Here is a 24472-nt window from a genome sequence, read left to right as displayed (position 1 = left end):
CAACAAATGATGCTGGGACAACTGGATATCTATATGCAAAAGAAAGAAGTTGGACACCTTAATTCTAAATGTAAGACAGACCTAAATGTAAGAGCCAAACCTTTAAAACTCTTAGAAGAAAACATAGGTATAAACCTTTCTGACCTGAAGTTAGGCAGAGCTTTGTTTGATATGAACTGAAAGCACAAGTGACAGAATAAAAAATAGATAAATTGAACTTCATCAAAATGAAAAACTCTTATACTTCAGAGGACACTATTAAGAAAGTGAGAAAATAGGGACGCCTGGGTGGCTCAGTTGGTTAAGCGTCTGCCTTCGGCTCAGGTCATGATCCCAGAGTCCTGAGATCGAGTCCCACGTTGGGCTCCTTGCTCAGTGGGAAGCCTGCTTCTCCCTCTGCCTGCCGCTCCCCCTGCTTGTGCACGCGCACTCTCTCTCTGACAAATAAATAAATAAAATATTTTTTTAAAAAAAGTGAGAACCCACAGAGTGGGAGAAAATCTTTGCCAATTACTTATCTGATAAGGGACTTGTATTCGGAATATGTAAAAACTTAAAACACAACAAAAACGCAACATAGTTTAAAAATGAGCAAGATCTGCATGGCTGTTTCTCCTAAGATGATGTACGCACGGTCAGCAAGCAAATTATGAGAAGCTCAACATCACCAGCCCTCAGGGAAACGTGAATCAAAACCACCTTGACATACCACTTCACATACACACTAAGATGGCTATAGTCAAAAGACAGACCCTAGTAGTGTTGAGGATGTGGAAAAAATTGAGACTCTCATATACTGTTGGTAGGATGTAAAGTATTGCAGCCACTTTGGGAAACAGTCCAGCAGTTTCTCAAAAGGTTAAACATTGTGACCGTATGACTCATCAATTCCACTCCTAGGGCTATACCCAAGAGAGATGAAAACAGTTGTCCATATAAAAATTTGTACGTGGGTGTTCATAGCATTATTGATAATAGTCAAAAAGTGAAAACAACCCAAATGTCTGTCAGCTGATCAAATGATAAATAAAATGTGGCATATCTGTAAAATGGCATACTACTTGGCAATAAAAAGAATGAACTGTTAATACATGCTCCAACATGGATGAACTTTGAAAACATTATGCGAAGTGAAAGAAGCCGGTCACAAAAGACAACATATTGTAGAGCTCCATTTATGTGCAGTGTCTTAAATAGGCAAATTGATTGAGTAGAAAGTAGATTAGTGGTTTCCAAGGAGCGGTGGGTGGATTGAGGGTCATGGGGAGTGACTGCTGATGGGCTGGGGGTTTCTTTGTGGGGTGGAGAAAGTGTTCTAAAAATCAATTTTTTTAAAAGATTTTATTTATTTATCTATTTGGCAGAGAGAGACACAGCGAGAGAGGGAACACAAGCAGGGGGAGTGGGAGAGGGAGAAGCAGGCTTCCCGCGGAGCAGGGAGCCCAATGCGGGGCTTGATCCCAGGGCCCTGGGATCATGACCTGAGCCAAAGGCAGACGCTTAACGACTGAGCCACCCAGGCGCCCCCTAAAAATCAATTTTAGCGAAGGTTGCACAACTCTGAATATACTGAAAACCACTAAATAAGTCAGTTAAATGGGCAATTGTGTAGTATGTGAATCGTATCTCAATAAAGCTGTTTTAAAAAAGCAGGTGATAAAAATGTATATACGTATCTATTGATAAAAAAGGAAGGTGTTTTAGAAGTACCTGGGATTGCATTAATCAGGTATACTAAGACATGCAGACAAGAAAATGACTGTCATGAAGGAAGGGAGTTTCTACCCACAGTTGTCTAGAAATGAGACAGGACGCATCATAGGTCAGCACTGGGGTCAGTCAGGATGCAGTGAGAGCAAGGGGAAATGCGGGCAAGAGCCTGTATTATGGTTTCCATGGGAAAGTGAGGCAAGGCAGGGTCAGCAAGTTTAGGATTGGCTAGTTTGAATAATCTCAGTGGGCTCTGAGGTTTAGGGGCTGTCTCTAGTTGTCTGGTACCTAGCCGTAGGGTGATAAGTGGCCCAGTAAAGGAGGTGGTTGGGGTATGGGCTCTGGACTCGTTTGTTTGCATTTGAAATTTGTACTCACTGGCCTCTCAGAATTAGCTAACCTTGGGAAGGGCAGCCCTTCCAATGTCAGCAAGGCCCCAGTTGTCAAAGCATCAGAAAACAGAAAATAAAAAGGCATGATTTTTTTTTTTTAGCTGCCAAGAATATATTTTGAAGAAGTTTTTAAGAAGTGAAATAAATGGGGGCGCCTGGGTGGCTTAGCCGGTTAAGCAGCTGCCTTCGACTCAGGTCATGATCCCAGGGTCCTGGGATCGAGTCCCGCATCGGGCTCCCTGCTCAGCGGGGAGCCTGCTTCTCCCTCTCCCTCTGCCCGCCTCTCTGCCTACTTGTTCTCTCCCTCTCTATGTCAAATAAATAAATAAAATCTTTAAAAAAAAAAAGTGAAATAAATGCTTATGAAGCAGTCAGGGTACCTCAGTTCTGTAGAGGTATTCTTTCCAAAAACAAGCCAATTTGTGGCTTAATTTTTCTTCGGAATATTGTTTTACTTTTCTTGAATTCATGAGTTTTTAGTGCCTGTATCTCACGTTCCATGGGATGGCTAGATTTTGAATCTTAACACTCAGTGTCAATAATTACCAATCAGGGACAGTTTTTCTTTATATCCCCCCACCTAATCATTTTTAAGCGAATCCCAGCCAATTCATCTTTCATCCACAGATACTTCCAAGTGAATCTCTAGAAACTAATTCCATTATTTTTAAACATAACTACAATTCTATATCTAAAATACAAGTAAATATAATACTTTAATATCAAATTTTTAGTCAGTGTTCAAATATCTCATCTCTTAAATGTTTATCAATTTGTTTGACTCATAATCCAAATATGCCCTATGTATTGTGACTCCTTGATAAATCTCTTTTAAATTTCTTTTATTCAGTAAGTGCTCACTCAGTCTTTTCCCTTGGAGCTATTTTATAATGAAGGACTGAACTGACTTGTCTTTATAGAATTTCCCACCATCTGGCTTTGCATACTCTCACCTAGTAGCTTCCTCTTCCCTACAAATCCTATTAATTTCATAGTTATTTTTAGTGAGTAGATTCATACGACTTTTTCTTTTCTTAATTTCCTTACTAAACGCGTTTAACATACAGAGAAGTAGAGACAAAAGCTTAATGAATCTCTACATACCCATCACCCAATTTCAGTAATTACTAAATCATGACCCCTGTTTGTTTCATCTGTAGTTCCACTCAGATTTAGAAAAAAATTTTAGACATCAAATATATCTTTAAGTAATGACTCCAATAATAAAATCACAGCACCATACTTACAACTAAAATTTTTAAATTTGTTAATATAAAATAATTTAGTCACTGCTCACAATGCAATTGCTTTAATAATTATTTTCAAGATTGTTCATTTGAATTCAGATTCAGAGGTTCATGAAATGTAAGTCTTTGTTGGGTGTTAAGAATTTCAAGTTTTAAAATTAATCTTTTAAATTGATGCAAAATATTCACAAGTCTATGGCCAAATGTATAAAACAAGGTACTGTATATACAAAGAGGTTCTACTTTTTGGCCATTAGTTTCCATTCTACATTCTTCCTGCTTTCAGATATTTTTTTTCAGGTTTTTTTTTTTTTTTTTTTTTCTTTCTCCTTCCACATAAACTGTGCCAATCTACCCCTCCTCTGTGCTGGTACTCTCGACTTTTCCCAATCCTGGCACCTTTCCTGAGAACTCATTCAGACTGGTCTTCCTCCTTGCTTTTCTTCCCTCCTTTCTTAAAAAGGCATGATTTAAACAGAAGGTAAACAAACAAAAGGTTCAAGTAACCTTAAAGTAGAGAAGACAGGGACTTTTTTTTAATAAATTGACTTTGGAATTGTGTAAATATTTTACATTATTATAAAACAAACTTAAATTTCAAAAAAGGAATTCCTAAAAAAGGAAAATAAATGCTTAATCCAGTTGGTGACATAACCACACAGGAACAGTTCTAAGTGATATCTTAATCTGTTATAAGTCATCATGTTGGAGGTGTTGTTACTGCTGTTTTGAGACTGTTGTGTGTCTAGTGTAGGATAAAGCAAATAAGTAGTTATGGTGGTTATGCTGAAACTAGGACTTGTGGTGTGGGAGAAAGGAGATACAGATAGAAAATCTGTGAGGTTAACCCAAAACTTCGTGCTTTAAATTTTGAATTGGAATTATTAGTATAAACTCACCATGTAATTTATCTTAAGAAAACTGAAACAAAAGTAAAAACTTTTATTTCTAGCTCTACTTATGGAAAGGACCTATAAACAGTGTGCCGGTGAGCAGTTTTAGTACCCAGATAGTTGCCTCTAAAATCCATCTTTTAATAAAACAACGGGGGTTCTTTGGACAGTTGGCTGACTCCAGGTGTGTATAAGATGAACGTGAGTCATGTCAAAAGAACTCAAAACCATCCTCAAAAGGTTTCTAATGGCTGAGGAGACAGTTTGAGCATCATAAGGATAATAACTGCAATGGACTGAAACACATCAGTAAGTGGTTAATATGTTTCAGTTCATATGTTTATGACTGTTTAAATTCATGAGTTCATAATGATACTAAAAGGAAACTCATCAGTCACTTTGAGGATGCTGGAGAACCATCTCATTATTCAGAATAACCACATAGTGGATGAGGAGTTTTTCTGAAAGGAAATATTCTGGCTAATAAAAATAGAATACCTGGGGCGCCTGGGTGGCTCAGTCGATTAAGCATCTGACTCTTGGTTTTGGGTCAGGTCATGATCTCTGGGTTGTGAGATTGGGCTCTGCACTCAGCCGGGAGTCTGCTAGAGATTCTCACTACCCCCCGCCACCACCATGTGCTCTCTCTCTTTCAAAAGAAATAATTTTTTTTTTTAAGATTTTATTTATTTATTTGACAGAGCACAAGTAGGCAGAGCGGCAGGCAAAGGGAGAGGGAGAAGCAGGTCTCTGCCAAGCAGGGAGCCCGACGCAGGGCTCGATCCCAGGACCCTGGGGTCATGACCTGAGCCAAAGGCGGCCGCCCAACCAACTGAGCCACCCAGGCGCCCCAAAATAAATAAATTAAAAAAAAAAAAAGAATACCACCATTTTGCAACCTCTAAGGAATTAATGATCCTAAGCAGTGATCGTAAGTATCTGCTAACATTCCAAAAGAAATAACCAGACTTCTTGATGAGAGTCTCAAGTAATCTAACCAAAAAATAAGGACACCTGAATCTCATCAAACCTTTAGAGCTTACTTTCAATTTATAGGAAATACAGAGCCTGGAAGAACATGTCGAATGACATCTTGGGGATGTAGTCCATAAAACCTGTTGTGTGGGAAACTGTATCCTTCCTACTTTTAGTGTAGTCCATGGATCAATAGGAGAAGCATCAACTGTGAGCTTTTTAGAAATGGAGAATCTCAGGCCCCATCCCAGACCTACTGAATCAGAATCTGCATTTTAGTATGCTTCCCAGGTGATTCACATGTACAGTTCAAGTTTAAGTAGTACTGCTCTACAGGACAAATAATCCAAAGTCCCCAATAAAGAAATTGTAAGAAAAAGAAAAGGAGGTGGAGGAGCATCCTATAGATTAAAAAGATTTAGGAGGCGTATCATTCATAAGTAGAGATCTTATTTATATCCCAGTCAGAAAAAACAAAATTTTAATTTTTAAATAATCGGGGGACTATCTTGGATCTACTTCAGAATAATCTGGGTGGTGGAAAGAGGAAAGTAGGTAGGTATATAGGTGAAACAGGGTTGACTATGACCTGTTAATTGTTGAAGCTGGGTAATGGGTACAAGGAGGTGTACTATTTAATTTTGTATTTAAAATTGTTTTTCTATAAGGGTTTAAAAAGGAGGGCCTACTAAGACGACGACTATAATCAAAAAGGTAATGACAAGTATTGGCGAGGATGTAGAAAACAATTGGAACTCTTGTACATTGCGCATGAGAATGTAAAATGGTGGAAAACTATCTGACCGTTCTTCAGAAGGTTAAACAGCTACTGTATGATCTAGCAATTTTTCTAGGTATATATCCAAGAAAGATGAAAACATATATTCACACAAAAACTGGTACATGAATGTTCATGGCAGCATTTTTCATAATAGCCCCAAAGTAGAAACATCCCAAATGTCTATCAGCTGATGGATACATTCATAAATATAAAATGTGACGTATCCATATAATGGAATATTGTTCAGTTATAAAAAGAAGTACTGATACACACTAGAACACGGATGAATCTTGACAAGCATTATGCTGAGTGAAAGAGGGTTGTCACAAAACACCACATATTGTATGATTCCATTTATATGAAATGTCCAGAAGAGGCAAATCTATAGAAACAGAATAGATTAATGGTTGTCAGAGGTTGGGGGGGAGTTTGGGAAGGGACATGGGAAATGACTGCTGGTGGGTAGGGGGTTTGTTTGGGGGTTGGTGAAAATGTTCTAAAATTGATGGTGGTGAAAGTTGGACAACTCTGAATACACTAAAACCTACTGATTTGTACACTTTAAATGGGTGAATTGTATGGTATGTGAATTATATCTCAGTAAAGCTATTATTAAAAAAGGAGGGAGGGCATTACACTGATATCCATGCTCCAGGCTTCACCCAGTACTACTCAGAATCGTTGGGAGGAAAGTTGCCTAGGTGACTCTAATGTGCAACCAGGGCTGGGAACTACTGTATTAGAAAGTTAGCTTTAAGGATTGTTAGAAGAGAGAGGCAAGATTATTTATCTGACATGGTAGCCTGGAGGAGAAGCCCTCAGGGATGGCATTTTAGTTGACCTGCCTACATGGAAGAGACAAAAATCTACAGTGGGGAGCCCTCTGGGTGCACATCATCTATTTCTGTAGTACTTAGTAGAATAGAAATAAAAACGAAGTTCTCTAGTAAGTCTGTTAGTTCAGAAGTAGAAATCTTAGGTGTCATAGCTGTGGGTATTAGGGTGACTTGTGCTGCCCAGTGGTGTAGCTTCTGAGTGCCTCAGAAGGAACATAAACTTTGTCAGTGGGATTTTTGGGTACTACGTCATAATCCCAAAACCACAGTCTAAGCATCTGATTCCCTAAATTTATTTCTTCTAGAGAGTGTTCTAGGTATTAGTGAGACTCTGTGATTTTTTAAAAAACTCTTCCATTGTTACATTCCTCCAAGTGAGTAGAAATAAAGCTAGCTGTATTATCCCCATCTGTCTTCAAAGCATTTATTAGGTGACAGGCTCCTGTGTATTGGACTGGGCAGCAGAGAGGGAACTTGAAGACGTCCTAGATACAATGTTTGGCCTTTAAAGAGAAGCCATGGAGAACCAGCCTTGGATTCTGGTTTGATTGCCCTTTGCAAATCATTGATGGTCCCAGACTTTTAATTTCTTCAACTAATGAATAAAGTTTGGACTGGGTTACTCTTGTAGCTTCTCAGATGTTGTGGTTCACATATCTGTCTTTACAGAAGCTGTTAATACAGGATGGTGGTTAAGAGTTTGTGCTCTGGAGCCTGATGACCCAGCTCTGCCATTTCCTGGCTCTGTGACTTTGGAGAAGTCACTTAACGTCTTTGCACCTTAATTCTCCCATCTGTAAAATGGGGATTGAGAATAGCATCTACCTCATGATTTTCTTTTGTGTAAAATATGTGGAGTCGTCTAGCCTATCATTTTATTGCATTTTATTCTAGGCAAGTTTTATTTTAATTCAGGCATGACCAGAACTATCTTATTACCAGATGCAGTATTGTGTCTGTTACTCCATGTGATCTTTATGGAAAGGTACAAAAAACCATATAAAAGTGTCTGAGTAGTACATAGGAAGTTTTGAATAAAAAATTGTGTCTAGTATTTTATGAAGCATGTTAGATGTCCTAATCCTGCTTTTTTCTCCCTGCCCCATATCCTCATATAGGTCAGTTCTCCTTGGGTCTCGGGGACTTGACATATCCCACATCTCCCAGCGATTGGAGAGTCTGAGTGCGGCCACCACCTTTGAGCCTCTTGAGCCTGTGAAGGACACAGACATTCAGGTAAGGGCTTCCAGGTGCCAGGACTGGTGCAGGTCGAACCCTGAGTATGCAAACCAGGCTGAAGGCCCTGGCCCTTTGTTGACCAGCTCATTTAGGAATTCTAGATTTCTTTGTTAATTCTCTTCCTGAGATATTAAGAGAATGGGAGACTCCGCTTTGGAGGTATAGTAGGGAACATAGGTTACTTTAAGAGTACTCTGAGAGGCTGAGTTTAGGAAAGCAATTCCAACCTGCACTTTTTAGATTATTGTAATTATGAGAACAGATTTTTCTTCCTTCCTTGGGCTTAATCCAAGGCACCAGAGACATTAGTTATAAGTTTCTCTTGCTTTCTTTGCTGGATCTCAAATAATTTTACTCTTCGTCTTCCACATTTCTTTTCTACATCTTGCTTGTATTGGTTGGCAAAGAGCTGGGGAAAACTTAAGAGTACTATTTACTGAAACCTACTCATCGATTTCTAGGAAGTATTTGGCTGCATTAGTGGCACCAGGAAATGGTCTAATAGAGCACTCCAGTCTCATTTAACCTAACATGCCACTGGCATAATTGATTGCTATTTTAATCTAATCAGAAACTGCTTTGTGTGTGTGTGCGCGTGTGCACACACACATACATTGTTAAGGAAAAAACTTGTGATTCATTTAGTTTTGAGGAATTGAGATGCTGCATTCATGTTAGAGTGAAGGGACTGTGAGCCACCATTTTAATCATTGATTTACCTTTGAAATGAAAGGAAGCAGGTTCTACAAAGGCAAATCATTGTACAGATGGGTACTAATTGTTATTATATGGGCTCAGTTTGAATTAACTCTCTACCCCACTATCCTTCCCAAGAACTATTTTTATCCATTTAATGGCCACAGTTCTGCTGTATTTATTCCAATTCAGTAACTGAAAACCCTATGTTTCTGTTGAGAGTTAACTATAGATATTATTTTTCCTGTTATCAATATGTTCCCATAGTCACTAGTTTTTTAAAATTTTGTGTACTAAATCATATTAGCTTGTCACCTTATGGATGCCTGCTCATTTCCATGTACTCTTAAAATGGCATGTATACTTAACTTTTTTGTTTAGTTTATTTTTAGCTGTCCCTTTTTGTCCCTTCTATTTTACTGCTATAAACCAATACTTTTAACAAGGAGGAGGTGGGCAAAAGGGATAAAGCTAAAAAATTAATTTGAATAATCATATATTTTGGGGAGTATCCCTAATAGTGTGGAAGAAATGGCACTCGCTGAAAGGTTGTGTGTTTTTAATGTTTAAAATACCAAAGAAGTTATTTTTATTTTTTAAAAAAGATTTTATTTATTTATTTGAGGGAGAGAGCACACTTGAACATGTGCGTGTCAGGGGAGGGGCAGATGGAGAGAAGCTCAAGCAGATTCCCCACTGAGCCCCAGAGTGCCCCAGTCAGGCGCCATCCCACAACCCATGAGATCATGATCTGAGCTGAAACCAAGAGTCGGAGGCGAAACTGACTGAGCCACCCAGGCACCTCCAAAAAATTTCTTTTTAAAACCAACTGCTTTTAAAGGTTCTTTGGCATATTTGTCATATATATTTGGAATACTCAGCACATTTAGTGATATACTTCATGAATTCTGATGGGGTACTCCATTTTCTGCTTTTGAGTTTTTTTTTTTTTAAGATTTTATTTATTTGACAGAGACAGACACAGCGAGAGAGGGAATACAAGCAGGGCGAGTGGGAGAGGGAGAAGCAGGTTTCCTGCTGAGCAGGGAATCTGATGCAGGGCTTGATCCCAGGACTCTGGGATCATGACCTGAGCTGAAGGTAGACGCCCAACGACTGAGCCACCCAGGCGCCCCTCTGCTTTGAGATATTAATGACAGGTTTATAAATGTATTGAATCATGACAGTCTTCCTAACCTTCTGTTTAATGCATGAACACTCTCCTTCAGCACCCCCATTAGATGGTTTCCCAGCAGTGCATGCTCGGTCACATCAAAGAGAGTTTCTTAATTTGGAATGAGCATGGCTAAGAGTTTTGGTCCTGCACGTCCGGGAAATCTTTGAACTTTGAGAGGAAAGATGCTTTCATTTCAAAATTTTACCTCTTGAGCTTTTCCAGAATACCTTCAAAAATGCAAAATGGTCAGTCCAAGGTAACTTTTGATTAATTGGGAATTGGTCATCTATACCTAAAGTAAAGATTTAAGACTTACTAGTTTTGGGGTACCTGGGTGGCTTGGTCATTTAAGCATCTGACTCTTGGTTTTGGCTCAGGTCATGATCTCAGGGTTGTGAGACCAAGCCACAGGTTGGGCTTTGTGCTGGGCGTGGAGCCTACTTAAGATTCTCTCTTGGGGGGGCGCCTGGGTGGCTCAGTTGGTTAGGCGACTGCCTTCGGCTCAGGTCATGATCCTGGAGTCCCGGGATCGAGTCCCACATCGGGCTCTCTGCTCAGCAGGGAGTCTGCTTCTCCCTCTGACCCTCCCCCCCTCTCATGTGCTCTCTCTCTCTCTCTCAAATAAATAAATAAAATCTTAAAAAAAAAAAAAGATTCTCTCTTGGGGGGCGCCTGGGTGGCTCAGATGGTTAAGCGTCTGCCTTCGGCTCAGGTCATGATCTCAGGGTCCTGGGATCGAGTCCCGCATCGGGCTCCCTGCTCCTTGGGAGCCTGCTTCTCCCTCTGGCTTTCTCTCTTGCTCTGTCTCTCATGAATTAAAAAAAAAAAAAAAAAGATTCTCTCTTGGGGTGTTTGGATGGCTTTCAGTTTTGGTTCCATATTTCTTGGTTTCAGCTCAGGTCATGATCTCAGGGTCTTGCGATCAAGCCCCGAGTTGGTCCCCGAGCTCAGTGTGAAGTCTGCTTGTCCCTCTCCCTCTGCTCATCCCCCAGTTCACACTCCCTCTCTCTCACTGTCTCCAAAATAAATAAATAAATATCTTAAAAAAAAAAAAGATGATGATTCTCTCCCTTTGCCCTTTACCCCCTGGTTGCCCATGTACTCTCTCAAAGAAAAAAAAAAGGGACTTACTGGTTTCAAAATAATTGTTCTGTTGATTTCATCTTCTTTCCTACAAAGACTTAAAGGAGAAAATTTAAGTTTTAAAGGGCTGAGGTTTTGGCTTAATCTGAGATGGTTCTAGTTATTGATAGGAATTGGAAGTTTTAAATTGTATTGTGGAGCTCACCTGACCTATGCTTAAGTCCCCCATATACACAGTATCAACATATTCTTGCCTGATTTCTTGTTTAGTAGTCAGATGTAAGGGCCAAGTCAGCTTTCAGCCTGAGCATGGAGCAGTCTTCCTTTTTTTTTTTTAAGATTTTATTTATTTATCTGACAGAGAGAGAGACAGCGAGAGCAGGAACACAAGCAGGGAGAGTGGGAGAGGGAGAAGCAGGCTTCCCGCCGAGCAGGGAGCCCGATGTGGGACTCGATCCCAGGACCCTGGGATCATGACCTGAGCCGAAGGCAGACACCTAACGACTGAGCCACCCAGGCACCCGAGCAGTCTTCCTTTTAATTCTTCTCATCATGTGTTGATTATCCAAGAAGAGTTAACTTAGTCATTTTCAGTTGTTTGTTTTTAGAAAAGCCATATATATTTTTTCATGGACTTTTTTCCCCTCATTTATTTTAACAGCTTTATTGAGATACAGGATTCATATACCATAAATCTAATGGATTTTTATATATAAATTTTTCCAACCAGTGCAGTTTTTGAGATGAGAATGCATCCTAATCCCATGTGCCAGGTAGCAATCAGAGTGAATTTATTATGTCAGTTTATAAATTCATAGAAGGAAATGCTGAAGCATTCTTTGACAGATGCTGTCCAAGACTTTGTACCATCCATTGTTTGAGTTACATATAAGCTTGGAAAGGTATTTCCCCATGTATAGATACATATATAAATACATGTGTAGTCCTTTTCTGTCTGGCAAACATTGATTATATTCCCTTCTGTTTCTACTGGAAAGCTTGAAATTAATACAGGTTTTCTACTGTTAACTGTTTTGTTGTTTGTCATAATTGATGATGTTGGCATGCATTGAGAATGCATTTTTGAAAGATGGCTGTGTCCAGCAAAGGTAACATTAAAAAAGATTTACTTAGATATATGTATGGCTGATGCTAGAAGAATTTTTAAAAATATTTATTGATTTTATTTTTTGGAAATGGTCATAAAGAAGGCCTGTACATTTGTGTAATAGAGGTAAAGAGCAAATATTAACAGGGCATGGCACCGAAATGATTGTACTGCACTGCTCTAAATGACTTCGTGGTGCTTGCAAGCACAAGTCCTCTCACAGAGGTCCACTTGCTCACTTCTGTCTTCAGAAAAAAAATACCAAGGGCAGATTGCACATCTTTACTATGATCTGAACAGACCTAATGTACCATGGATGTGTATCACGTAGTAATAAAGTGCAAATTTACGCAGTTGAGCTATATTACGGGCTTTCTCACTAGATTACATGTGTATTTCAAGAAGGCTGTGCAGAAATTGCCTGAGTTAGCCATAAAAATGGGAGCTGCAGTTTCTCTGCATTAGGCCGTATTATTTCCAAATGGCATTGGACCAAAGTATAATAATATTATTGCTAAACTTCCTGTATTAGATTCCTAGGGCTGCCACGAGTTTCCACAAACTCAGTGGCCTAAAACATTAGAAATTTATCCTCTCAGAGTTCTGGAGTATAGCACTTTGAAATCAAGGTGTTGGTAGCACCATGCTCCCCCCGAAGGCTGTAGGGGGAGAATCTTTCCTCTTCGAACATTTGGTGGCACTAGCCCTTTCTTAGCTCTAATCTCTGCCTCCATCTCCACAAGGTTTATCTCCTGTGTGTTTAGTCTCCCTCTCCTTTCTCTTAGAAAGACTCCAGTCATTGGGTGTAGGGCACACCCTAAATCCAGGATGATCTCACATTGAGATCCTTAACTTAATCCCATTTGCAAAGATCATATTTCCAAATTAAGGTCATATGCACAGGTACTAGGAGTTAGGACTTCAACATATCTTTTTGGTGGGGGACACATGTCAACCCACTACACTTATAGTGCCAGAAATCTTCAGACTAAATTAACTGTAATTAATGAAACATCGTCAGATCTCACTCTTTCACAGCTATGTGGGGCATTGGGCTAAGGCATCTCTTGCTAGTTGTTCCAGTGACTGCAGACCTCAACCAAGTATCTGACCTCACCCTTAACATTCTCTTTCCTGGCTATGGGGAGACCCCTATCGAGCTAAATAGTAGTTACTGTTTCCAAACAGGCTAACACTCTGTAATATGTTTAAGAGATTATTCTGTAGAGACATTTTTAAAATAGGAACTCTCTGCTTTTCTAAAGTATTAAATACCTAGTGTTTGGAGTATGTATAGGTGGGACTAAATTGTGATACTTTCCTGCAGTAGGAGGATCTATCTTTGTGTGTGTGTGTGTGTGTGTGTGTGTGCTCACATGCACGTGTGCACATATTTATACTTCAGCCACCAGGTTGCCTAACTCTTTTTTACATTAGGCCTTTGGTTATCACCTTCCTTAGCCTGGAGTAGCGACTGTGAAATGTCCAAGCCCTCATTTCAGTCTAACCCTGTGAGGCTTTCCTCACACACCGCCTCTTTCATGGTCTTCTCAGATCTCTTTCCCCACAGCCTCCAAATACAGTGTGTCGGTTTTACTGCTTAGGAAAAAACAAAACTTTCCAAATGTTTCCCCACAAAGTAAACAGAAATTTAGCTTATGTTAGAATTAACTTGGCAGCCCATTCAAATCTTAGATAAGTGATTCTTATCTCTTCAGCCCCTTCTACCAAAGAAAGAAGGAAGGAAAGAAAGGAAAGATCCTATATGAAGGTCTTCATAATCTGTAAATTTCCAGATGGAAATCTGTCCTGTCCTGTCCTATATGAGTAGAGAGCAAAAGATAAATAGTAAATAAAAGAACTATAAAAAAAATTAGAGTCAGAGAAACTGATTTATCACATACAAGATAATGATGCAGTAATAATTCACTTTGTTAGAAACTTGTTTTGCTTACCACACTGTATCCATAATAAAATATTCATTATTTCCTTCCTTTTTCTGCCCTTGGCCTGGGAAATGTAGAGTATGCTTAGACCACTCTTAGCTTATCTTTTAAGTAATCAGAAAGAACTGAATAGCTTTGGCGTAAGTATTAAAATGAATCACTGCTTGTGCAACCCCTTATCACCTAAATTGTTATTTTCATGGTTTATCTTTTAATTTTATATCTTCAGAATTAAGAGACTGCTGCTTAAATGCAGCTATATATAACAGCTAAGCAGAAAAGTGATTGTGTTGCTTGCTAATTGTGTGTTTGTAGTACTGGCAAGTTGTTAGTGGGGAACTGGTTCCAGAAATCCTGTGGCAGTTTGTTTGTTGGAAAGAGGGTCAGCCTTGCCTAGAATGATTAGTGTGCTAATAGCAGCTCTTCAGGAATATTACTGGCAAAATATTAATATTGAGGGAGAAGTGCAGTAAGCTTTCCCTTGCTCAAATCTGCTGCAGGAAAGTGCAGTCTGAATGGATGAACAGTATCTGAACTCCAGGATTATTTTTAAGTAGTCATTTTCATTTGTTTCTAGAAACTACTAAGCATGGATACGGGGGCGAGGCCTTACCAGAGCTGCTTTCATAAATCTGAAGAAGAGATGGGGTTCATTCATCAAGAGTTGCATCTGTTTGCGTGCTGATCATTTGTATAACAGTCCTGAGAAGTGTTTTAAGTGGGCAAAACATACCTAGCTCCCATGTTGTTTCTGTTCTTAATATGCCTGAGCAGGCTTTTCTGCAGTGGTGATCTAGCCCAAATTGGATGATTAGAAATTCTGAATTGATGAGACTTTGAAGGGATAAGATCTTGCTCTTGAAATGTTTTCACATATAAAAATATAAGAGAATCTAACAGTGTGAAGGTTTTTAGTTAAGCATTTGTGTTTATTGACCTCCTTGCTTATATTCCTCTTGCCCCTAAGAAAGTCAGTGGGAAGTTCATAGTAACCTTTCTTTGGAGTTTTTAGAAGACTTTAATGGATGTTTAAATCTTGTTCTTTCGAAGCTTATCCTGGACTTAAATTAAACAACCTGTAGTTAATGCTCTTGGGTTCACTAGATAATGAACCTAATTCTCACTGGATCCTAAGCCTGCTAGTTAGAGAGAAGCACTTTCCTAGAACAAACACCAGGTACATTTTAGGCCAGCCTTTCGTTGTAGTGGCCGAACGACATGTGAAAAAGACCTACATCTCACTGTGCCCTGTCTTGTTCAGGGCAGTCAGGTACCAGGCTTTGTCTCTTGTGCGAACACTGCAGTGTCCACATCACCCCTGCTTAGCAAATATATTTGCTGTTCCTTGTCATTAAACCCTGACCCGGTGTAAATCTCAGAGCTGGTGAAAACCAGTAAACATGTAAAAGAGACAAAATAGTGTCTTCCCAGAGGCAGGTTAATGTACCATCCTGTTTTGTGTTTGTAATTAGGTAGTCTGATACTGAATGCTGGGGTAAGTACTGAAATGATTTAATTTTTCTGCCTGTCTGTGATAAGGGAAAAGGTAGGCTTTGTGGTCTGGTAGAAAGTATGCAATTACATTAAAGTATCCTGTGAATGGAATTAAAAATGGTGACTTTGGAATAAAAATGGGTGTTAAAGACATCGTCTGTGGAAAATGTGAAAAACTGCTTTTATGTGAGCCAAGGATATAAGATTTCAGCCTTTTTACTTATCCATTCACACTTACTCCTGAATGCAGGGCTTTCAGAACAAGCAAGTAAATGGATGCTGAATGCATTCTGAGCAAGCAGGAAATGACAGGCTTTTTTGTCTTCTCGGAGGTTTCTTATATCCTGTAGTGAGCAAAGGAATATCAATTACCAACTAAAGAAGAAAGAAGTTGGAATGGTTCCGTAAGAGTGTTTTGGGAGAAGCCGATGGCTAAAATATTTATCTAACAATTTACTAGAGCACTTCACATACGGCCCGGCCCGGGTGCCTTTGAACGGGGTTGAGTTGTGCCCTCCCTCTTTCATGAGCTGTCTCTTAACCTGCCGATATCTATCGAAGCCCCAAGCACTCTGGAGGTGGGGGGCACATATTGTCATCTGCAGTCTAGTATCTTTAAGTTGCTTGGCTTCAGGAACCAGAAATGGGCATGTTTTTTTATCTGCTGAACTATTTGATACTGGAGCAGATGTAATTTAAGTGGGGGTTAAAACCTCGTCGAATATCGAATGCATTGCTCTAGACCAGTCTGTTGTTTTCACGTGGCAGCCCTTGACCCTGTGCACCACTTCGATCTGCTTGCCGCAGCACCCTGTGATCTCTTATTTCCATTTTGGAATGTTCGATCGTAAAGCTTTCCAGGCCTGTAGCCTGATGTGGCTCTTAGCATTTTGGGGGTTGGCACTGTGTGGCTCCTCGGATACAAAACTTTGGGACCCAGGTTCCCACTGTCTCCACTAAGAATCCACATTCTGTGAAGGAAGTGAGAGGGGGCTCAGACAGGGGAGACTCCTGGTTTTGCTTCTTTTTATTTGTTGGTTGGGGAGGAGGAACAGAAGCTGGAAGAAAGGATGGGTAATATCCTCTACTGACAAGATCTGTATTAGAATTTCTTTTGCTGCAGAGCTCTCAGAACTAGTATGTATTGCTTTTCTTTTTAGGCTTTTCCCCCATTTCCCAGATGCTTGGCTTTCATCGTGCACTTGAGATATGGAGAGTTTGAGTGAGTCCCTTCAGCTCAGGTTGCTGGCAGCCGAGCTGAGGCTCAGGCCCTCAATTCTGACAGACCCGGGTCTGCAACACTAACAATCAGCAGTCGTGCATGCGCCACTTTAATTATCTTGGACAAGGATAGAAGGGCGAGGCCTTGCTTCTCACCGCGGAGTGGCTGCAAGGCCGAGATGCCACAGCTGAATCCTGCCCCTGCTTTTCTGAGAGCCGCCGCCCTCGAAGCACCACAGCAGGTCTGCTGCGCAGGACTGGGCTGACACAGCTTAGGAGACTTGTATGGAAAGAAGCCTTGTCTTATAGAACATATTTACAACCAGAACTGACAGTCATTCTTTTCATTGGTAAAACAAAGGGGAGGATTAGGTCAGCAGAATGTAAGTGGGAGTGTGGATTTACTGGCCTATTTTATTATTACTGCCTGATTTGCTTTATTTCTTTGAATGGCATGAGCAGTAGGATATGAGGAAGAGTTTTCTCTACCTCTCCCTTTTCTTTCAAAAAGAAAAAACTGTCTATTTTAAAATGCTGTTGCTATCTTAAGGACAGGTAGAAATGGCCATGGAAGGTTATAATATGCTTGATTTGTTTGAGTACCAAAATACTCTGGTGTGATACTATCTGCGACTACTTTCTCTGTTACTAGGTTCTCTCTTATCCAAAGTACTTATCAGTCTGTCTCAGAAGGATCAGCTCAGGACCCGGTGGATTTTTTTTTTTTTTTAAGTAGGCTCCACGCCCAGTGTGGAGCCCAACATGGGGCTTGAACTCAGGACCCTGGGATCAAGACTTGAGCTGAGATCAAGAGTCGGAGGCTTGGGGCGCCTGGGTGGCTCAGTTGGTTCAGCATCTGCTTTCAGCTCAGGTCATGATCCCAGGGTCCTGGGATCGAGCCCCACATAGGGATCCCTGCTCAGTGGGGAGCCTACTTCTCCCTCTCCCTCTGCTGCCGCTCCCCTTGATTGTGCTCTCTCTCTCTCTCTCTCTCTCTCAAATAAATAAATAATCTTTAAAAAAGAGAGAGAAGCTTAACTGACTGAGCCACCCACGTGCCCTGCCTTGTGGATCCTTGAAGATTTATGGGCATTCACAGTAGCACTTGGTTCTGTGATGAGGTCCCAAACTGCCGCAGAGGTCTTCATGTTGAATGAGTATGGTGGTGGGTGTTCTTCATTGAGAAGGTGCTTACTGAATCAGTGCCTCCCAAACAAGTCCCCCCACCCCGTTCATCTCCAGCTGAGAGATACTCATAGGAAAATAGAGCAAAAATGAACTACTAGGGGAAAAAAAAGAAATAAAAGACACGCAAAATACAAGCCTTAGTTTTTCAAATTAAATTCAGTAGACAGAATTACTCCATCAGCTTGGTCTAAAAGTTTCTAAATGCTTATTCTCCGTTTTTATACTTATCTGCTGCAGACTGGACACCAACTACTTGGGGTCTGGTACTCCTTCAACCACACTTTGAGTAAACTAGTTTAAATAGTTGTGTTTTCTTCCTTCCTCCCTCCCCCCCACCCTTCCTCTTTTTCCCTCCTTCCCTATCTCCCTTTTTGTTTAGTTTAAGTATCCCTGCTGGTGCAGTGAATAGTGGCACTAAAGTTTGAGTTCCTGTCTTCTGTTTCACTACAGCTAAAATCAAGGAGGCAGAGAGAGGTTTACTGAACATTTATTGCGTCCAGACACTGTACTAAACACTTCTGAGTTTCCAGTAACCATTTGAAGTGGGTACTATTGTTAACCGTATTTCACTGATGGGAAACCTAAGGTCTACAGAGGCTAGATATGCCAGATTTGAACTCCCTTATGTTGGTTTGAGTTCAATACTGTGCCCTTCGTCCCCTGGGTTTTAAATTTCATTGTACATCAAGACTGTTTAGTAAAGAAGTGAATTTTCAAGATCTATTTGAAAGAGGAAAGTAGTGAAAGTGTTTCAATAGAAATATTGCTCATTGATTGCTCATTTAGAGAGCAAAATAAAGAGTAGAAAGCCCACAGTGAATGGATGTGGTGGGCATTGCTCTTATTTACATACACTTAGTAGTGAAATAATGTTCACTGTGGGAGAAAGCTGGAACATGCTTTCTAAACCTTTATACAAAGCCCTGCTGGGTTTGGGAGGGGTGGGGGAGATGAGTTTTGCGGGAAGGCCAAACACCCTTTATCTATTTATCTCCAGGTGCTTGCTTTTTTGCCATAGTTTTGTGCTTGCTGAGCTGTCAGTTTAATTTACTGTCTAAAGCTCAGCCTATTATTTCTCAGGTTTGCTGCCCTACAGGTATACTGTAAAGGGTTTCTGTGAAATCTTGGAGCAGCTTTTAGTTTTGAAATGCCAAGTCTTTGTTCTTGTGAAAATAGGTTGTGTTCAGCTTCTTGCTTGATCATCTTTGTTTTGTTTTGCTTCTGAAGCTGAGCTTGAGTTAGAAGAATGATGCTAGAAGCAATTTAAAGGGCACATCAAGTTTTTTACTGTAATCCTGAACTATTGATTGTTGACTTATTTGTAGGTTTAATGCAGACCCATTTCCTTACTTAGCGTCTGACTGGCCATTAAGCTCTGGCAGTGTGCCAGAATGTTGAAATCTTGCATCTTATAATATGATTTGGCTGTCTAAGGGTATTATGTGTGTTTGGTTTTTATAGACACAGACAAGGCCCTCGACTTTGTGTGTGCTCCAGAATACAGGAAAGGATTTCTCTACAGCAAAATTACTCATTCAGTTCTAGGAGACAACATAAAAGTGAGGTGACCTGGAGTCACGCAGATTGGTACAGTTCGGACTCACTGGCTCTTACAAATAAATGCAGACTAACGTAACAGAATCTTGAAGAGAAGACCAAGCAGGGAACTGAAAAGGCATGATGGTGTTCCAGAGTAGGCCATAGTTAGGCACTCCCATGTAAGTGGCCCTCAGCTTGTGCCCTGTGCCACTCTCCTAGCATGAAGTTGGAACTAGAATCTAGCCAAGGGGCCGGTAAAGTGTTCTGCTTACAGAGGGAGCTGGGCTCAGAGTGGTTAGAGGAGAAGTAATCACTGTCTCCAAAAGATTTTTCCCCTCTTCTTTTACAACCTGGACACCTCTTTTTTTTTTTTTAATTTTTTATTGTTATGTTAATCACCATACATTGCATCATTAGTTTTTGATGTAGTGTTCCATGATTCATTGTTTGTGCATAACACCCAGTGCTCCATGCAGAACGTGCCCTCTTTAATATCCATCACCAGGCTAACCCATCCTCCCACCCCCTACCCTCTAGAACTCTCAGTTTGTTTTTCAGAGTCCATCGTCTCTCATCAACCTGGACACCTCTTGACTGGAAGAGAGGGTGGGGGCTGAGGGAGTTAGATGACAAGGAAACATTAAATTTGGGATTTTGAGAGTGTGGTTGGGAACTGAATGGCTTTGGGAGAGAAAATTCACTTTTCCCCCTTATTACAAAAGTAAGAGAAGCTTAATTCAGAGAACTTGGAAAGTGGCCCCCAAGTATGCTGTCTTGACTGCCATGTTGCCCCTGAAAGTTGTCAGAACAGCCACCATTTTGGAAGTGTTAAATTGTTTGGACTAGGTACTTGAGGCTATAGAACATCTGTTTGGAGTGACAAGGAAAATAGATTTAACGGGGAGGTGAGGAACTAGTCCATGAAGCATGTGTTAGAGATCGGTATTAAAATGACCCTCATAGTTCAGAATTGGTTAATTCTTATGAAACGATGTATAGTCTTTTCCTTTATTCTGTAATGGAAAAGCTTCCTAATGTGTGAAAAGGGATCTGAGACATGACGGTTTCATGAGTAATTATTATGTCATTTTGCTGCTTCCCTCCAACCATTTGAAAGAATGGTTATCTGTGACTTGGTCCTAATTTGGAAGATACAGGGTAAAATAATAGGCCAGAAATATTATGTGGATTTTGAGTGGCACACCACAATACTTCTTCCATTTGTGTGATACTTGCAGTGGGCTTTGCCCATCACTGTCTTATTCCTTGAGGTGGGATCGGTTGAATGGGTGTTGGCATCATCTTTTTAGATGATGGGGAACATACTGAAACCAAGATGGAGAGATGACTTACTATCAAAATGTGGAACTTGAACCCAGATACTTCTTAATTCCTTGCCCTGTATCGTTATTATCATGCCTTGCTGAGGAAGGCATCAGGGGGTGACTGGTTAGGTAAATTCCAGATTATTATTATTATTATTATATTTTGTTTTTTTGCAAAGACACTAAGCTAGTTCTTTTGTCACTGGTCATTTCTTGATGTTTTGGTCCCTTCTTTCCTGTCAGACCTCTTACCTGTGACATTTCCATTTATTCCCTTCCATGTGAAAGCTTTGCTGGTTAACTAAATCAGTTGTAGGGATGAAAATGCTACTTAGAAGAGTAACACCATAAACTGAGTGGTGACAAACCTCACTTTTCCCATCCGAGTACGCTTTGGAACAAAAATGATACTGATGTTTGTTGCTGCCCCTGAATAGTTTCCAAATGCCGTTTATGTGAAGGGGCTCGGTCTCTAGAGACTTGGCTCACTGGATAGAGCCAATCAGCCTGGTTTATGCTGTCCGAGTAGGTCATTGGTGGCAAGCAAATGGGAAGTGGCAAACCAGAGCACATGTCCTATTTGGAACTTTAGGTGGACTAGACTATGAGGGTTTAGAGCAGATTAGGGCTGGAGGTTTTCTCTTTTGTTTTTCCAGTTTTTGCTTCCTATTCCTCTCTCCCGGTTTCCTTCCTTCCTTTAGGCTGCCCTCCCTTCCATTCCTTTTGTGTGTTCTTTTTATCTTTTCTCCTGTCTTCCTTTCGTTCTCACTTTCCTTCTGTCCTTTGCATCCCTCCCTCTGTCCTTCCCCCAACCCCTTTAAACTGGCTGTCCCATCAGAGGCAGCCATTGCTAATGGGGGAGTGTACCTCCTTTTTTCCAAGCATCTCTTAGCTGTGAAATCATGGCTTTTAGAATGGTTCTGCAGCCTCACAGCATGCAACTCCGCAACTGTCTTGCAGTGTAGAGTGAACCTAGGCTAGGTGTGTGGTTGAGCTGGGTCGGCTGGAAAGATGGATTCTGCGCGAGCCTGGCCTTGTTGGCTGCCTCTTCCTCATGTGCTCTCATTACTTGTGTTTTCAATTGCATTTGCAAACCCCAAAGATGTGGTATTTAGTTTTATCCATCTATTTAACCTGCTTATGTTTTACTCTTCTAATGGGTGCCCTGAAGTGTGTTTCCTTATATTGGGCCCTTTCCTAATAGCTTCTGGTAATATTCTGCTTTCATTTTTTTTGGTGCCTGACTCAGCTTGATATTGAGGGTGTGTAAGAATTTTCTGTACATAGCAAACTAAGGTTTTGGGTGAGGGTGTTACGACTTATTCATTCTTTTTGAGGATTGATTATACATTAAAGCCAAATCCTAAGAAGAGGGAGTGATGGGGAAGAAAATGACCAAAGAACAGGGAATATTTGATTTTGTTTCTCATGTTTTAGGAATTAAGTTATAAATTAATCTAGCCCCAGTTTCATATGTGTTCTTTACCACTTGTTAACTATTCATCCTACTAGCTCATTTTTTGGTTGGGGAGGAGGAGTGTTATGGAACGGGGTTTATTTTGGAGCAGGAGACATATTGCAGAGCCCTTCAGGCATCTAGGTTTTTCCCTGGGAGATAGGAAGGGAAAGGAACTGCAAATCTCATCTCTGTTTTTGTATTAGTTGTCTGCCTCAGGTTGGTTTTAATTTCCTTCTCCATTCCTCTCATGCACTGAATGCCTTTGACAAACAGAAAGAAGCTCTTTGCTGGTTATTCTAAAGTGTGGTGCTCAGACTAGCAGCATGAGCATCACCAAAAACTTACTAGAAATGCAGATTCTCAGGCCTCACCCCAGATCTACTTAATCCTAATCTCTGGAGGTGAGGCCCAGAATCTGTTTAACAAGCCCTCCAGTTTGAGATCAACTGGATTAAGTGATGACAGAAGTCTAGTTTAGGTAAATCTTGCTTTTCTAGCCATCTCTCCCAACTTTTAAACTTCATCCACCTGTGTACCAACCCTGAACTTTGAGGCTGCAAAGCAGTGTGTTTATCTTTTGAGTGTTTGAGTCCATAAAGAATTTGTAACCACCCTCGTTTGTATCTTTGCTTCATCAAGGACACAGTGGTCAATAAAATATATCTGAAAAACTTGTATATATTAAAAACTTACGACTTATAATTGGTCATTGATTACTCTTTCACTATGGAGGTATCGACTCTGATACTGAGGCTGTAGCTCAAAATACACTGCCTAAAAAGCAGTCAGAGCGCAGAGGGGAATGAAGGAGAGAGGGAGACAGGAAAGGGAAGTGGAGGGATTAATAATCCCATCTTGGTTAATCATCATTATCCTCTCTGATCGCTGTGAGCGGATGTGCTGTTGCTTCTGCAAATGTTAATAATTCATGGATGGACTATGCCAAAGGAAGGCCTTAAATCTGGTCTCTCAGCAGATTAAATACACCGTCTGCCATCAGTAGGAGCCAGGAGAGATGAAAGATGGACTTGTTGTTTTTATTCATTAACTTGATTTTCTCTGCCTTTCTCTTCAGCTCCTCTCATCCTCATTTTGTTTACCTTTTCATTTGCTTCACTGTGTGCCCTCCTCCCGCATTGAGTGAGTGCTGGGACTCTTGGGTCTACTGTTAATGACATTAGATTTTACTTTTCCTTCTCTGCTAGTAACAACAGATGCCATGAGAGAAAGCAGAGAGGCAGAATAACTATTTCCTTGGAAATGTCTAAATCAGTCTGCATATTTGAAAAATGTATTAAAATGTGCAAAGCCTGTGTCTTAGAAATCATTTGAAATGGCTTCTCTTTTTTGAAGAGTAATTCTGTTGTATAGGCAGCTGAAGATACACATAGTGTTCTTACTTCAGGTAGGTCTTGTGGCAGTTCCCCATTTTATAGATGGGGAAACTGAGACGTGAAGTGAGTGACTTGTGTAGGGCTACCTAGAACCGACTTCTCACTCCAACATCAGTATGCTTTCCACTAGACTTCATTACCTCTTCCTTTTAGAAATCATATGTAAGTAGCCTTAAGGAGGTATTTTACCCATATTTCATCATACTCATTTCATTAGTAAGGCTTAAATAGAACTTAATTGGATTAAGTTTGAATACTATATAGGTAGCTAGCTTCACAGGAACACTTCTGATTTCATTCTAGGTGTAAATTTGCCAAAAAACACCACAGTTAGAAGGGTGGTGATAGTCTGCACTCTTATGTAGACATTTCCAGAGCTTCTGAATAACAGCCCTCAACAGTTTATAGGTTATTCAATAAATATACGTTGAGCACTTACCCCTGTGCATGATGCTTTGTTAAGCCCCCTAAGTGGATATAATAGGGTCGCCATCTTTAGTAGATTTTTAGTGTTTTTAGGTTTACCTGAGGGGATTTGGCTACTTGGAATACCCCAGTATCAACTTAAGGATGCGAGATGGCAAAGTAGTAGAACTGGAAATGGTTTAGTCACCTCAGTAGTTTGCTGGAGGACTTAGTGGTAAGAAGCATGTTAATAAGAGAAAGACATGTATCATATGATCTCATTGATATGAGGAATTCTTAATTGCAGGAAACAAACTGAGTGTTGTTGGAGTGGGGGGTGGGGTGGGAGGGATGGGGTGACTGG

General features: G+C 40.4%; 1 long non-coding RNA gene across 2 annotated transcripts in view; it reads left to right on the top strand.

The window, feature by feature from the left end:
• LOC102736637 (uncharacterized) overlaps positions 1 to 17293 on the top strand; it is a 41103-nt gene extending 23810 nt beyond the window's left edge. Inside the window, exons 3-5 of one of the 2 annotated variants that reach the window (XR_014140863.1) lie at positions 7953 to 8070; positions 14661 to 16868; positions 17041 to 17293. This is a non-coding gene — a long non-coding RNA (uncharacterized LOC102736637). Of the gene's footprint in view, positions 1 to 7952; positions 8071 to 14660 lie in introns of both variants that reach the window. The other variant, XR_014140862.1, reaches the window with a different exon arrangement.
• Positions 17294 to 24472: the final 7179 nt, after the last annotated feature.

Source organism: Leptonychotes weddellii, chromosome 16, assembly GCF_054177405.1.
Source record: "Leptonychotes weddellii isolate Sample4059 chromosome 16, ASM5417740v2, whole genome shotgun sequence".
Lineage (NCBI taxonomy): Eukaryota > Metazoa > Chordata > Mammalia > Carnivora > Phocidae > Leptonychotes > Leptonychotes weddellii.
Note: the sequence above shows the minus strand (reverse complement) of the source record. Positions and strands in the feature narration are given on the sequence as shown.